We start from the raw sequence: 12,521 nt of genomic DNA on the forward strand, positions 1-12,521 counted from the left end.
CAATTTTATCTAAGAAGAGTTAATTTATCTTCACTTGTTTCCTGAGCATGGCATTCCACTGACTTCCTTTGGCACTGATTGATATGCTGGGAGGCTTTTGATTTCTGTTAAGGTTGAGATATGGAGCAAAGCAAAAAGTTATTTTTATTTTAGCTGCATTGTTTCCAGATACACAAAGGTGTGCCCCAGGCTGTTCATTCAGCTCATTCATTTTGGCTGGCAATTTCTGTCCCTGAAATAACACCTAACAGAGGTTTTTGCTCATATTCATTTTACCTCATCTGAAATACCAGACATTTAGTCCATCCGCGGTCCCACTGTAGTTAAAGGAGATAAATACTGAAAAAGGGTAAATCATCCTATCTTAAATTAGGTATTTAAAATAGGCTGGATAAGTCATCCTTGGGAGGACCCCTTCTCCTTCCATTAATTCTAACAGGAGCCTAGACAGCCCCCTTAGGCTAGGCTTAGATGGCCGAAGTTAGGTAAAATTAATTTTACCCTGACTTAATGAAAATATTTTTGTAGCAATTCTGTCTTTCTTACTAAAAATCAAATGAGAAAACTCAGTGTTCTATGGATGACATGCCATACAAAAACCCCTCCAATTAATTCAAAGTATAAATATAGGCTGGACTGGGTCATATTTGTCCCAGCAACTTGCTGTGTGTCTTTTAACTGGTGCCTCCTTTCCTCTTTCTTTCTCATTAGATCTCAAAAATCTGGAAGATGCTGTGAAGACATTGGACAGATGCCATGGCAACAGCCTCCAAAGGAAGTATGTTGGTTTGTCTACCTGCAAGGACACACAGATTCTTCTCCTTTGTGGGATAAAAATAGTCTTGCTCATTTACTCTCGAGGCCTCTTGCTGGTCAGAGTGACCCTGAGAAATGTTAGAAAGTCTCTTTTCCCAGCCTGGCGCTCAAAGAAGGAGTCAGAGCTCTTCAGTTCTCGGTCTCAAGGTTATTTATTGTTCCTTATCTATAAAATTTTTTTCTCCTGTCCAGCTGAGGTCCGTTCAGCAAGACAGCCCAAGGCACTCTTCCTGCCCCCGGGGCGGTGTTATGTCTTTATACTAAAACCTACGTATACAATGTTTATAATTACTTTCCAATACCTATCACCTATGTTAGACAGTGATCTTCTACTCTAAACCAATCTAAAAGTGCCAACATCACAGCAGAAGATGGAGGCCAGGAAGAAGGAGAAAGGCTGGACACACCCAGATTCCTCCATCTTGCCCCCTGAACCCCCATTCTAAAAACCCCAAAATCTACTTTTTCACCCTGTGATAAATTCACTATCATTCTACTTAAACTTTAGTGGCTTGCAGATCTTCATCTAAGGTTGGTAACTCGCTCCACAGGTCATAATCAAAACCACCGGCATCTTGGGCTTTGTGCCAGGGTCTCTGAGCCCCCTGGCAGGGGTCTTGGCTGCTCAGGACAGCCAGAGGGATGTCCTGGGTTCCGACATCTCCCCCTTCTGTTTGCACCAAAAACACCTCTTTCGGAACTTTGTTCATGGCCTGCCGCATGCGCTGGAAGACGCATGGTAAAATGAGCAGAACTACAAGCCCTATCAAAACATAACCTATCTTTAAAAGTTCCCTCCACAATGGTGAAAGGTTAAAAAATCCAGTCACATCATCCATCCAGGATCCAGTGACCTCCCCATGCTTGTTAATGCTTTCTTGTAACCTTTTGATGTTTTCATGAATCGATCTTGAATTATCTGACATGTTCATGCAGCACATCCCTTCAAATTCTTCACACCCATGTCCATGTGCTAGCAACAGATAGTCGATTGCTGCTCTGTTTTGGAGAGTTGCTTGTCTCACATTCTTGATGTCTGTTAACATTTCACTCAGGGTAAGAGAACCAGCCCAAGCATGCTTGCTCAGCCAGCAACCCATATGATCCAATTGAGTCAAGGCCACCCCTGATGCTGTCTGTGGTGAGAAAACTGCAACTGCAATTCTCTGAGCCTTGTCCCATGTGTGTACATCATCATCACAATTTGGACTGTATTGTTCCACTGATCTTTTCCCCTTATGTTTTTGCTCTTTCAAAATTTTCAAATCGGGTGTTAGCAATGAAATTCTCCCAATGCTGCATGGACCACCTTTGACATTTGCAGGGATACCAGGCCAAATTCTGTCCCCACAAATGAAAATGATTCCCTGTGGCAATTGTGCTGGAACCTGGAGTGATGCTTTGGCTGTCACCTTGGTATATTTGCACCAAGCAGATGCATTTCTATAAATTATATGATTTGGAATGACATCAATTTTCTTATTTTCTGTTTGTGTCGCCTCCGAAAGCTCGAATTTTATGCAAAAATTCATTTTTGTTGACCTAAGAATTTCCAATTCCTGAGGTTCAAAAGGAGCCACAGGAAGGAACTGTGTCCAAAGACGCCATTCATTCACATGATTCGAAATAACCTGTGAAACCTTTAGAGGGGTGTTTTCTGAAATTTGCCACTCATTCACCGGCAAGCCCACCAAGCATGTTGAGAATGGTTTCCCTGGCCTTGAATGTGTCAAGCAGATGCTGTCTAAACCCACTGCATTGGCCATAGCTTCCCAAAAATTTTGTTTTGGCCGGAACATGGGCAAATCTGCCCCATTGCCTAAGGCAATAGGTGGGAGAATGAGGCACATGAGCAACACTTGATGGAATCTCAAGCTCATGGCTTCACTCCTTGTGAGAAGCTTTGCCGTGCCGTGACACCCAAGCCCCTCAAAGAAACCCCAAGTCCTTGAACTCTTTATGTGTTGTTCGAGGAGATGTCCACGGTCTTTTCTTCTCCTTCCATCTGTGTGCTTCCCTCTTTGTTTCTGGGATCCATGTCTTCTTGTGTCTGAGTCCGGTAGGGCTTCACGTGTCTTGCTGACACCCACTTCGGACCTCGCCCTGTGGAAACACAAGCGAAACCCTTGCCCCATGTGATTAGTTTGAAAGGACCTTCAATCTGTCCTGTTTCTGGATTTCTGATCAAAACTAAAGGATTCTCCCTTAGTTTTGCCTGGGTACTGTTAGAAAAATGCCTGATAATTGATGGAGTGGGCTCTGAAAAGGAGCCATTTAGAAAATTCAGCACATGCTGTTGCAATGTGGTTTTATTTTGTAGGTTATTGTTTGATTTGTACTTTGGTAGTCCTTTTGGGGTTTTTTCTCTCCCTGTTTTAGAGGGACACAGACCTGCCTTTGGTATTCAATTGAGCCAGGTGTCGGTTTATCTGTTGTTACTTAGCTACTTTCCTGCCAAGTTTCAAACCCATTCTCCCCCACATCCACTTGTTAACCCCTCTTGTCCCAAGTAGTTTTCCTCCCTTGTATCCCCTGCCTTGTGTTCCACCCCCAGTTCTCCTAATTAGTTGAACATTGTATCCTCCCTTGAGACCTGCCCCCCTTTATAAGCTGTTGTTTGCCCCCAGTTCCTTGCCTGGGACCCTGAGACTCGGGGAGTGTAACATCAAATAAAGTAACCCAGTGCCACCCAGGCCCATGCTGTGGCCCTTCTGTTCCATGTTGCGCCTCCACTGGTAGCTGGGATTCTGCGGAGACCCGAAAGAGGGGACTGTCGCCCCCCCACTGTAACCATCTAGCCAGGACATGCAACACATACAATGCCTTGTTCAACTTCATGTGAGGTGTTGCCTCTGGCTCCCCCCTTTTTTGTTTATCCAAAAGGGATTTCAGGGTATGGTGTGTTCCTTCAATGATTGCTTGACCTGTGGGAGAGTGGGGAATACCGAATATATGTCTTTTTCAGAAATTTGTCAAGCACCTTCCCTGTATATGTTGGACCATTGTCTGTTTTTATTTCCTGAGGCACCCCTAATGATGCAAATGCTTGCAAAAAGTGTCAACAGGCATGTTGTGCAGTTTCTCCTGTGTGTAACGATGCGAAAACTGCTCCCGAAAACATATCAACTGAGACATGGATATTTTGTGACATCAGCTTGCCACAGTTGGAGACTCTGCAATCCTCTCGAATTGACTGCTCCTGTGGATGCAGGTGGTTGCACAAGCTGACAGTCCGGGCAAGCACTAATGATTTCCCTCGCCTGGCTTTTTGAGATGCGAAAGGATTCCATCAGTGCCTGTGCATTTTGATGAAAAAATGCATGGCTCAACCTTGCCTGCTCAAAAATATCCGGTAAAGTCTGTGAAATGGGCATGGTTAGCTTGTCTGCCTGGGCATTCCCTTCTACTAAAAATCCTGGAAGGGACGAGTGTGCTCTAATGTGAGTAATGAAATATTTATTTTCCCTGTTTTCCAGCAGTGTTTTCATACATGATAAGTATGAATATAAGATGTCATTGCTTGTTTCTTTCAAAAGTGAACCTTCCAATTGTTTGACCATATTCGTAACATATGCTGAATCTGTGATCAGACTGAGAGGTTGCTGGAACAATTGAAAGACTTTGACCACTGCTGCCAATTCCACAATTTGTGGTGAACCTTGGACTATTTTTACATCTGAGTCCCATTCCCCTGTGACCGAATTCTGCCATGTGATTACTGATTTGTGGGTCTTCCCTGAACCATCAGTGAATACTGTTATCCTGTCCAATGGTTCCTCACTTATTCTTGGTTTTTCCCTGTAACATATTTTTGATTTCAGCAGTCTGTGACCTGGAAAATGAATCGTGCAAATGCCTGGGTATCCTAACAATGCAATTAACAAGTCTTTTGATTTTTGCATCACCCAGTCAAAATGATCTTTCTTCAGTGGTAAGTGAATTGTAGAAAAATCCCTGCCTGATATTGTCAGCAACCTTGTCCTTGCTTTTATGATAATTTGAGATGCCATCTCCTGGTCCGTGAGGATCGTCTTTGGAGACCTGTAAGACAAAAAAATCTACTCTATGATAAAGAGAGGGTCTCTTTGAGACGAATCTCACTGAAAAATCAGGCCATGAAACTGAACTTTTTCCCCCAGAACTGCCAACTGAAAGGACAGTGACTCTACAAAACAATGTGCTTGTTTCTGCTGAATGACCTCTGTAACTTTCTCGAGTTCTTTCCTCGCTTCGGTGTGAGGGTTCTGGGAGATTTGATGTCATTGTCCCCTCTTTAAAGATCAAGCAATGATGGGATGTCATAATTTGTGATCCCCAAGATTGGTCTCATCCAGTTGATTTCTCCGAGAAGCTGTTGCAGGTCATGCAAATTGTTGACTTTGGAGCTGACTTCCATTTTCTGTGGTCTTATTGTTCGCTCCAAGATCTTCCCCCCTAGGTATTTCCACGGTGCGATCTCCTGAAATTTTGAAACACTGATTTTCAGGCCTGCTTTTTGCACCTCCGCAATCACACAGTCATGAGCTTCTTGCAGCTCCTGTTCTGTTGGTGCTGCGATGAGCAAATCATCCATGTAATGAATGATTTTTGCCCCTGGATGTTTCTTCCGTGCTGGAGACAAAGCTCGTGCCACGCACCATTGGCAGATAGTTGGCGAGTTCTTGAGGCCCTGTGGAAGAACCACCCAATGGTACCTTTGCAAAGGCTCCTGTTGATGCTTGGGACAGAGAATGCAAGTCGAGGAGCATCATCTGGATGAAGCGGAATACTGAAGAACAGTCCTTGAGATCAATGATCACAAGTGGCCAATCTCTGGGAATCACTGAGAATGAAGGAAGTCCCTGTTGAAGTGGTCCCATGTCCTCGATGACTTTGTTGATCTTCCTGAGGTCATGCAGCAGTCTCTATGAACCTGAAGTTTTCTTCTGAATGACAAACACTGGAGAATTCCATGGGCTGTTCATTGGCTTGATGTGTCCCTTTTGCAGTTGTTCTTTGACCAGGCTCTTCAGAGCACTCAATTTCTTTCATTCAAGGGGCCAGTGATCCACCCAGGAAGGATTGTCTGTTTTCCAAGTTAATTTCAGAGTGGTGAGTGCCACAGTGACGCCCACTAAAAATCCACTTCCAGTTTTGTGCCCCATTGTTCTAAAAGGTCCCTTCCCCATACAGTGATGGGCTTTTGCACAACAAAAGGGTGAATGATGGCTGTTTTGTCTCCTGGTCCTGTGACAACAATTGTGTTCTCACTCTGCAGAAACAGGGAACTCCCCCCTATGCCTGTGAGAGCAACCAACTAGGGAGCAACCAACTTCCATTCCTGGGGCCAAAAGATGTATGATAGGACTGTGACATTGGCCCCTGTGTAGAGCATCCCTCTGATGGTGATCAACTTTTTGCCACAGGTCAATTGACAAGTGACAGTGGGTCGATCCCAACCTATGTGTTTTATCCAGGAAGCGTGTACTTCCACATGGTCTCCTGAGGGAAAGTCCTGCTGATCAAACACCGACATGACTTGTTCTGCTGCATGTGGTGGCAAAGCAATAGCTTTGGCTACTGGGGTGTTCTCTGGAACAGTCAGTGGTGGTCAAAGAGCTTTGGCTAGAACTATCAGCTCTTCATTCTGATTTGCCGAGACAATTGAAGGATAAATGACAAGTTCAAGGGTGCTGCTTCTGTCCATACCGATTATTAAAAAGTCCTGTCTCTTGGGCGAAGTTCCAGTGACACCAGTGGGTATCACTGCGTGGCTCTCATTCATGAAGCACATCAGTTTTGAGGCTGCCAGGATGCACTGTGCTCCTGGTGGGAGCAACTCTGGGTTGCTGGGGATTCTTCAGATTGCTTTGCTGAGGGGGTCTGCTTGACGTTCCCCGATGATTTTTCTGTCTTTTCTTGTGTCACTGCCATCACTTGTGTCATCACGCGCTGGCAATGCACGCTCTTTTTTGAGTTTTCCAGATGCAGCAGAGGTTTTCCATCCACATCTGTCTTAGAGTGGTATTCACTTGAGAGGTGTCTTCCTCCTTTGCACCTTGGACAGAGGTTTAATGGCTTTTCAGTCCTTGGCATTTGTAGGCAGTTTCTCTTAAAGTGTCCAAATGCCCCACATTTGTAGCATTGCCCTCCAGGAGGGTTGCTTTTCTTTTCAAAGTTCATAAAAACCTTATCAATCCTTTCATTATGTGCTGGGAACATTGTCTCCACCCGTTCTTCCTGTCGTCCTTCCAGTTGTCCTTCCAGTTCTCTCTTCATGATGGATGCAACATGCTGAGGTGTTCCCACCTTGCTGCACGCCTCCACCATCTCTGCCAGAGAGGGTTGATTGGGCATCGCACTGAAGACTCACCTGCAGTCCTGGTTGGCATTGGCAAAGGCAAGATCCTTGATGAGGTGTGGTTTTGCTCCCTCATCAGTCACCTGTTGATCCACTGCTTGCGTGAGTCGATCTGTGAATGAAGAGAAAGGTTCAGTGGGACCTTGCCTGATATCCATGTAGATGGTGTCTTGGACTCCTGCTGGTGCGATTTGTAGGATTGCCCTCCACGCTGCTTCCTTGATGTCATTCAGCACCTCTCGTGGAAGCCTCGCCGCTTGCTACGCTAGGTTGTCCTCCGGAGGATCACTTGCCAATTGTGCCAAGGTGAGGTCCACGTTTGGTCCGCCCTGGTATCTGGCTCTCAGCTCACCAAGAGCTCTTCTCCATCTCGTGTCCCACACGAGGTTCTGTGTGTCTGTAAGAATCATTGACACAAGACATCTAAGATCATAAGGTGTTAAATCATATATGTTGAAAGTGCCCTTCAAAAGCTGCTTAAAATATGAAGAACCCAGTCCATTGTATCTGATGACCTTGGCTAGATCTTTGACTACTTCATCATCTAACCTCTCCCATCTTGGGTTCTGGCCCTGAGCATCATAACCCACGGGCATTGTGATGTCTCCTGAACCTTGTAATAGGTCTTTTTCTTTCTCTAATTCTTTTCTAATGTTTGTCCAATCTATGGCTGGAATAATTTGTGCTTTGGGTACCTATGTTTCCATGGGTACTTGCATGTAAGGTGAAGTCATCTGCGGAGGCTGCTGCCATGCTGCAGCCTCTCCCATCCTGGAACTCATCGGTGTCGCTGTAATCCGCATCCCCTGTCAGGCTGAAGCCTTGGCCCTTGACCCTAGATTAGGAACAGGGATTTGAAATTCCTGTGCTGTGGTTCCCAAAGCTGTGTTCAAATACTGCAAAAGGTATTTGGCCACACTCCTCGGTATTGTAACCATTGGCCCCTGGCCAGATGAGCCAGCAGTTACCATATGTTGAAAACATCCAGGCTGGAATACCCTCTGAAGTAGTAATACGTACTGTGTCATCCTGTTGCTGTGCTTCAGTAGGAGTGTCATGAGCCCCATGACATTCTGAAGTTGATGGAAGCTCCGTTTGCTGTGTCGGAGCTGTCTTCTTCAACCTAGCTTTCTTTTTATATGAAACTGGAAACAAATGTTGCAATGTTACAGTCCCGCCACTAGGTGGCGCTGTTGCTCGACCGACTGGGTCTGGCACCGTTTCCTGCAATGTGGTGGTCCCACCACAAGGTGGTGCTGTCACCTGCCCAGTTGGATCTGGCATGGTGACCGGCTGTAACACTTGCACATTCTCACTATAGTCTCTTATTTGTGTCTCTGATGGGTCGTTGACTGCCTTATAAAATATTTGCTGTATTTGCGACAACTCTCCCATCTGAGATTTTTATTGAGGCTAAAACTGCGTGGTTTGCTGAGCTTGGTTTTGGGCTGGCTGTTGGGGTTGGCTGCGTGCCTGTTGCCATGGGACTGGAGAGGGGGTGGTACCTCGGGAACCCTCTGTATTCTGACCATGCCCCCATCTCAGCCTGTGTTGTCACGGGACTGCGGGCATCCCTGCCCCGACTGCGCCTCCCCTACACTCGTCTCAGCACAGGTGCAGTCTCGGGAACGCCCTCCTCTTCCCTGAAACTGACATCCCCACTGTCCCGGTCCCATTCCGGCTCTGATATTTCTGCTTTGCCCTGATCCCATTTGCAACCCTCATCTTCCAACCCCGTGTCCTCAACCACAACCAAGGCCCGTGGTCCCCGCTCGGCCAGTGCCTGTGACACGTATGCAAACTGGGAAACCCTCCCCGCTTGCCGCGTTCCATTGAGGTTGCAGCCAGGGACGCTGCAGTTGTCCCGGCTGGCTTAGTCCCGCCTGACGCAGCCGCCGCGACCCGTGAGCTTTCTCTGGGTGGCTGCTGATTGCCCGCTATTGCAGTCACGCCGGTTTTCCCTTTCGCGGGCGTCTTTGGCACCACCCCGCCTGAAACCGTCAGTGCCGTGCTTCTGCTCGCCTCCGCAGCTTCTATGCCTCTTGCCACCTCCCCCGTGGCCCCCCCGGCTGTCCCCGCTGCTGCCTCAGGCTGCCGCTGTCTGTCTGGTGCTGCCACCGCGTGGCTTTGCCAGTCTCCAAAGGGCAGTTCCCCCTCCCCCTCGGGTCCCGTGGTCTCACCCCCCATCGATTTTGCTGCCGTTCCCGCAGTGAGGCTGCGTTTTGTTTTTCTCGGATTGGGATACAGAGCCTCAAAACTGGCTAAGTCCCAATCTTTGTGCTCACTGGGGAAAATGGTTAATTTTAGTTTTCCCGGGACTGGCAGGGGTGTGTCTGAGTCCATGTCTGAGGGCCCTGAGACTTCTGGGGTTCCTGGGCTCTCTGGGGACCCCATGGACGTTGGAGGTGATGGCATTCCCTCCTGTTCCCCCTCAACGGGTGCAATTTCTGCCTCCCCTGGGCTGGTAGGGACAAGTGCAGCCTGCTGCTGGCAGGGCAACTCCCACCCCCGGCCCCTGTGGGAAATTGAGCTGTCTGCTGCTGGCTGGCAGCCTTCCCGCTGTTGTGGCTTGCAGATCTTCATCTAAGGTTGGTAACTTGCTCCACAGGTCATAATCAAAACCACCGGCATCTTGGGCTCTGTGCCAGGGTCTCTGAGCCCCCTGGCAGGGGTCTTGGCTGCTCAGGACAGCCAGAGGGATGTCCTGGGTTCCAACAATTTACATGTCTTCAAAACTGTTAGGAAAGATTTTTTTTTAATATCATCATGCCATTGTCTTAAGTATTCAGGAGCATTGGATACTTCTTAGGTAGGTAATGGGCAGGGATAGGGCTGATCCAGTACAATCCCAGAGGCTCTTAGCTGTAGTGCAGGTCATGGGTCACTGCCAATAGTGTTCTCCAGCTTACTCAAACCCCACACTTGTACTCGCAACTGCTGAATAGCACCAGCTTAAATTCAGCACTGGCTAATTCACCCTTCTGCTTCAAAGTATGGGAAGTAGTCCAAACGATTTAGAGAGTGACACATTTGGGTTTCAGGACTGTCTTTTCAATGTAGGAAACAGCAGTCTGTTACTGCAGCTTGTGTCCCTGCTGTGGGTTGACCCTGGCTGGATACCAGGTACCCACCAAAGCTACTCTATCGCTCCCCTCCTCAGCTGGAAAGGGGAGAAAGAATATAACAAAAGGCTCATGAGTTAAGGATGGGGAGAGATCACTCACCAAATACCATCATGGGCAAAACAGATGACTTGGGAATATTAATTGAATTTATTACAAATCAGAATCAGCGTAGGATAATGAGAAGTAAAACAAGTCTTAAAAACACCTTCACCCCACCCCTCCCTCCTTTCCGGGCTTAACTTTACTCTGGATTCTCTACCTCCTTCCTCCCAGCAGTGCAGGGAGACAGGGAATGGGGGTTTTGGTCAGTTCATCACATGTTGTTTCTGCTGCTGCTTCCTCCTCAGGGAGAGAAGTCCTTCCCCTACTCCAGCGTGGGGTCCCTCCTACAGGAGACAGTCCTCCATGAACTTCTCCAATGCAAGCCCTTCCCAAAGGCTTTGTTTTTTCACATGCAAACCAAATTCAGTCCCATTGCAGCTTCCACCCAGCACTTTTGGTCCAGCCAGGTCCAGCGAGGGAGAAACTGTTGTGCCAGCAAATACTGTGATCCTGTTAAGCATTTAGATCAGGGTTTATTGAATACTGTGGAAGTGAGTGCCTTTTTGTATCCCCTAGCACCATGTTCTGCCTCCTGTCCTATCTAGTTGGGGTTAAAAGATGGAAGCAAAATGCTACACTGGACATGCCCATAATTTTTTTCTTACATGACTCTGGGGTAGAAGTCCCTCTGCCTCAAGTTGACCCTCTCCAAGGCCCAATGGACCTTCCTGACCTCCTTGCTCTACTGTGACACTTTGGTGGGTGTAATGGCTTTAAACTCAGCTGGAGATAAAACACCTCACAGTCACTCACTCAACCCCCACCCCTTACCCTCCACCACAGTGAAATGGGGAGGAGAATTGAAACAAAACTTGTAAGTTGGGATAAGAACAGTTTAATAATGGAAAATAAAGTAAAATACAATAATAATAGTAAATAATAATAATAATGTTGATAAAAAGGAAACAAACATCTGAAGCACAATGCAATTGCTCACCACCCACTGACTGATGCCAGGCCCCCTTTTCCGAACCCAGATCAGCCACCCTTCCGGGTAACTCCCTCCAGTTTATATACTGGGCATGATGTTATATGGTGTGGAATATCCCTTTGGTCAGTTTGGGTCCACCTGTCCCAGCTGTGCTCCTTCCCAGTTTCTTTTGCAAACCTCACTGGCAGAGCATGTGACAAATAAGAAAGTTCTTGACTTAGGATAAACACAACTTAGCAAAAAACTAAAGCATTGGTGTGTTATGAACACCATTCTCATTCTGAATCCAAAACACAGCACTATAACAGCTACTGAGAAGAAATTAACTTTATCCCAGCTGAAACCAGGACAATATCAACCCCTTCTTCCATACCATTTATGTCTGCCAAGTTTCACAGCCCCCAATATGCCATCACCTTTCCCATTTATCTATTTTGATAGATATACATACAGACATAATTCCCTTAGTCTATGGAAGACCTTTGTCAATGGTTCATAAAATGTCCACACACAAAAAAAATTGTTGAATTCATTTAATCCATGACTGGCCTTCATCCTTGGTAACAGTTTTTCAAGCAGGAAAGATGGTGTGAGGTGTGGGATTGTTGCATGTTGCACATTTGAGTCAGCTCTGATTCCAGTACTGCCGCACTTGTTCACTTTTATCAAAGTTCCTTCTTCATTGGTGTGACTGTGACAGTCAGAGGGAAGTCAGGCTCCCATCTCCAGAACACTTGTGTTTAAGATTGATGCCGTGAGGTGCTCAGTGAGGTAATGCACACATTGCCACCATACAAATGGTAATACACAGTGTTGGATAGTTATTAACATAATACAATTTAATTCATTGGCTATTTTCACCCAGAATCAAATCACTTTGAGGCACACACTGGACTTCTCCATCCTCCCTCATTTCCCACCAAGTGCACCCGGGTCCTTGAGGAAAAGCAATCCCATGGATGGGTTTGCCTTTGCCTGAGGCAGTAATAACCCAGGCTTTTCCCCAGCATGATTTTAATGTGCACTACAGGAACTTTATCCCCTTCCACAGTACATAAAAGTTTTGATTGGGCAGGGCCAGTCCAATTGGAAGATCCTCTGGTGTTGACTAACCAAGTGGCCTTTGCTAAATGTGTGTCACTGTCGCCCTGATTTTGTAAAACCTTGTTAAGCCTTCTGATGTTTACATTCTTTCAACAAACTTTCT

At 46.5% G+C, this 12,521-nt stretch overlaps 1 long non-coding RNA gene across 2 annotated transcripts in view; it reads left to right on the top strand.

Moving 5' to 3' along the window:
• LOC127060994 (uncharacterized) overlaps window positions 1–12,521 on the top strand; it is a 56,332-nt gene that overhangs the window by 15,243 nt on the left and 28,568 nt on the right. For both annotated transcript variants that reach the window (XR_007780359.1, XR_007780358.1), the window contains exon 3: window positions 712–778. This is a non-coding gene — a long non-coding RNA (uncharacterized LOC127060994). The remainder of the gene's footprint in view (window positions 1–711; window positions 779–12,521) is intronic.

The sequence above is a fragment of the Serinus canaria genome, chromosome W (genome assembly GCF_022539315.1).
Source record: "Serinus canaria isolate serCan28SL12 chromosome W, serCan2020, whole genome shotgun sequence".
In the NCBI taxonomy this organism is placed as follows: Eukaryota; Metazoa; Chordata; class Aves; order Passeriformes; family Fringillidae; genus Serinus; species Serinus canaria.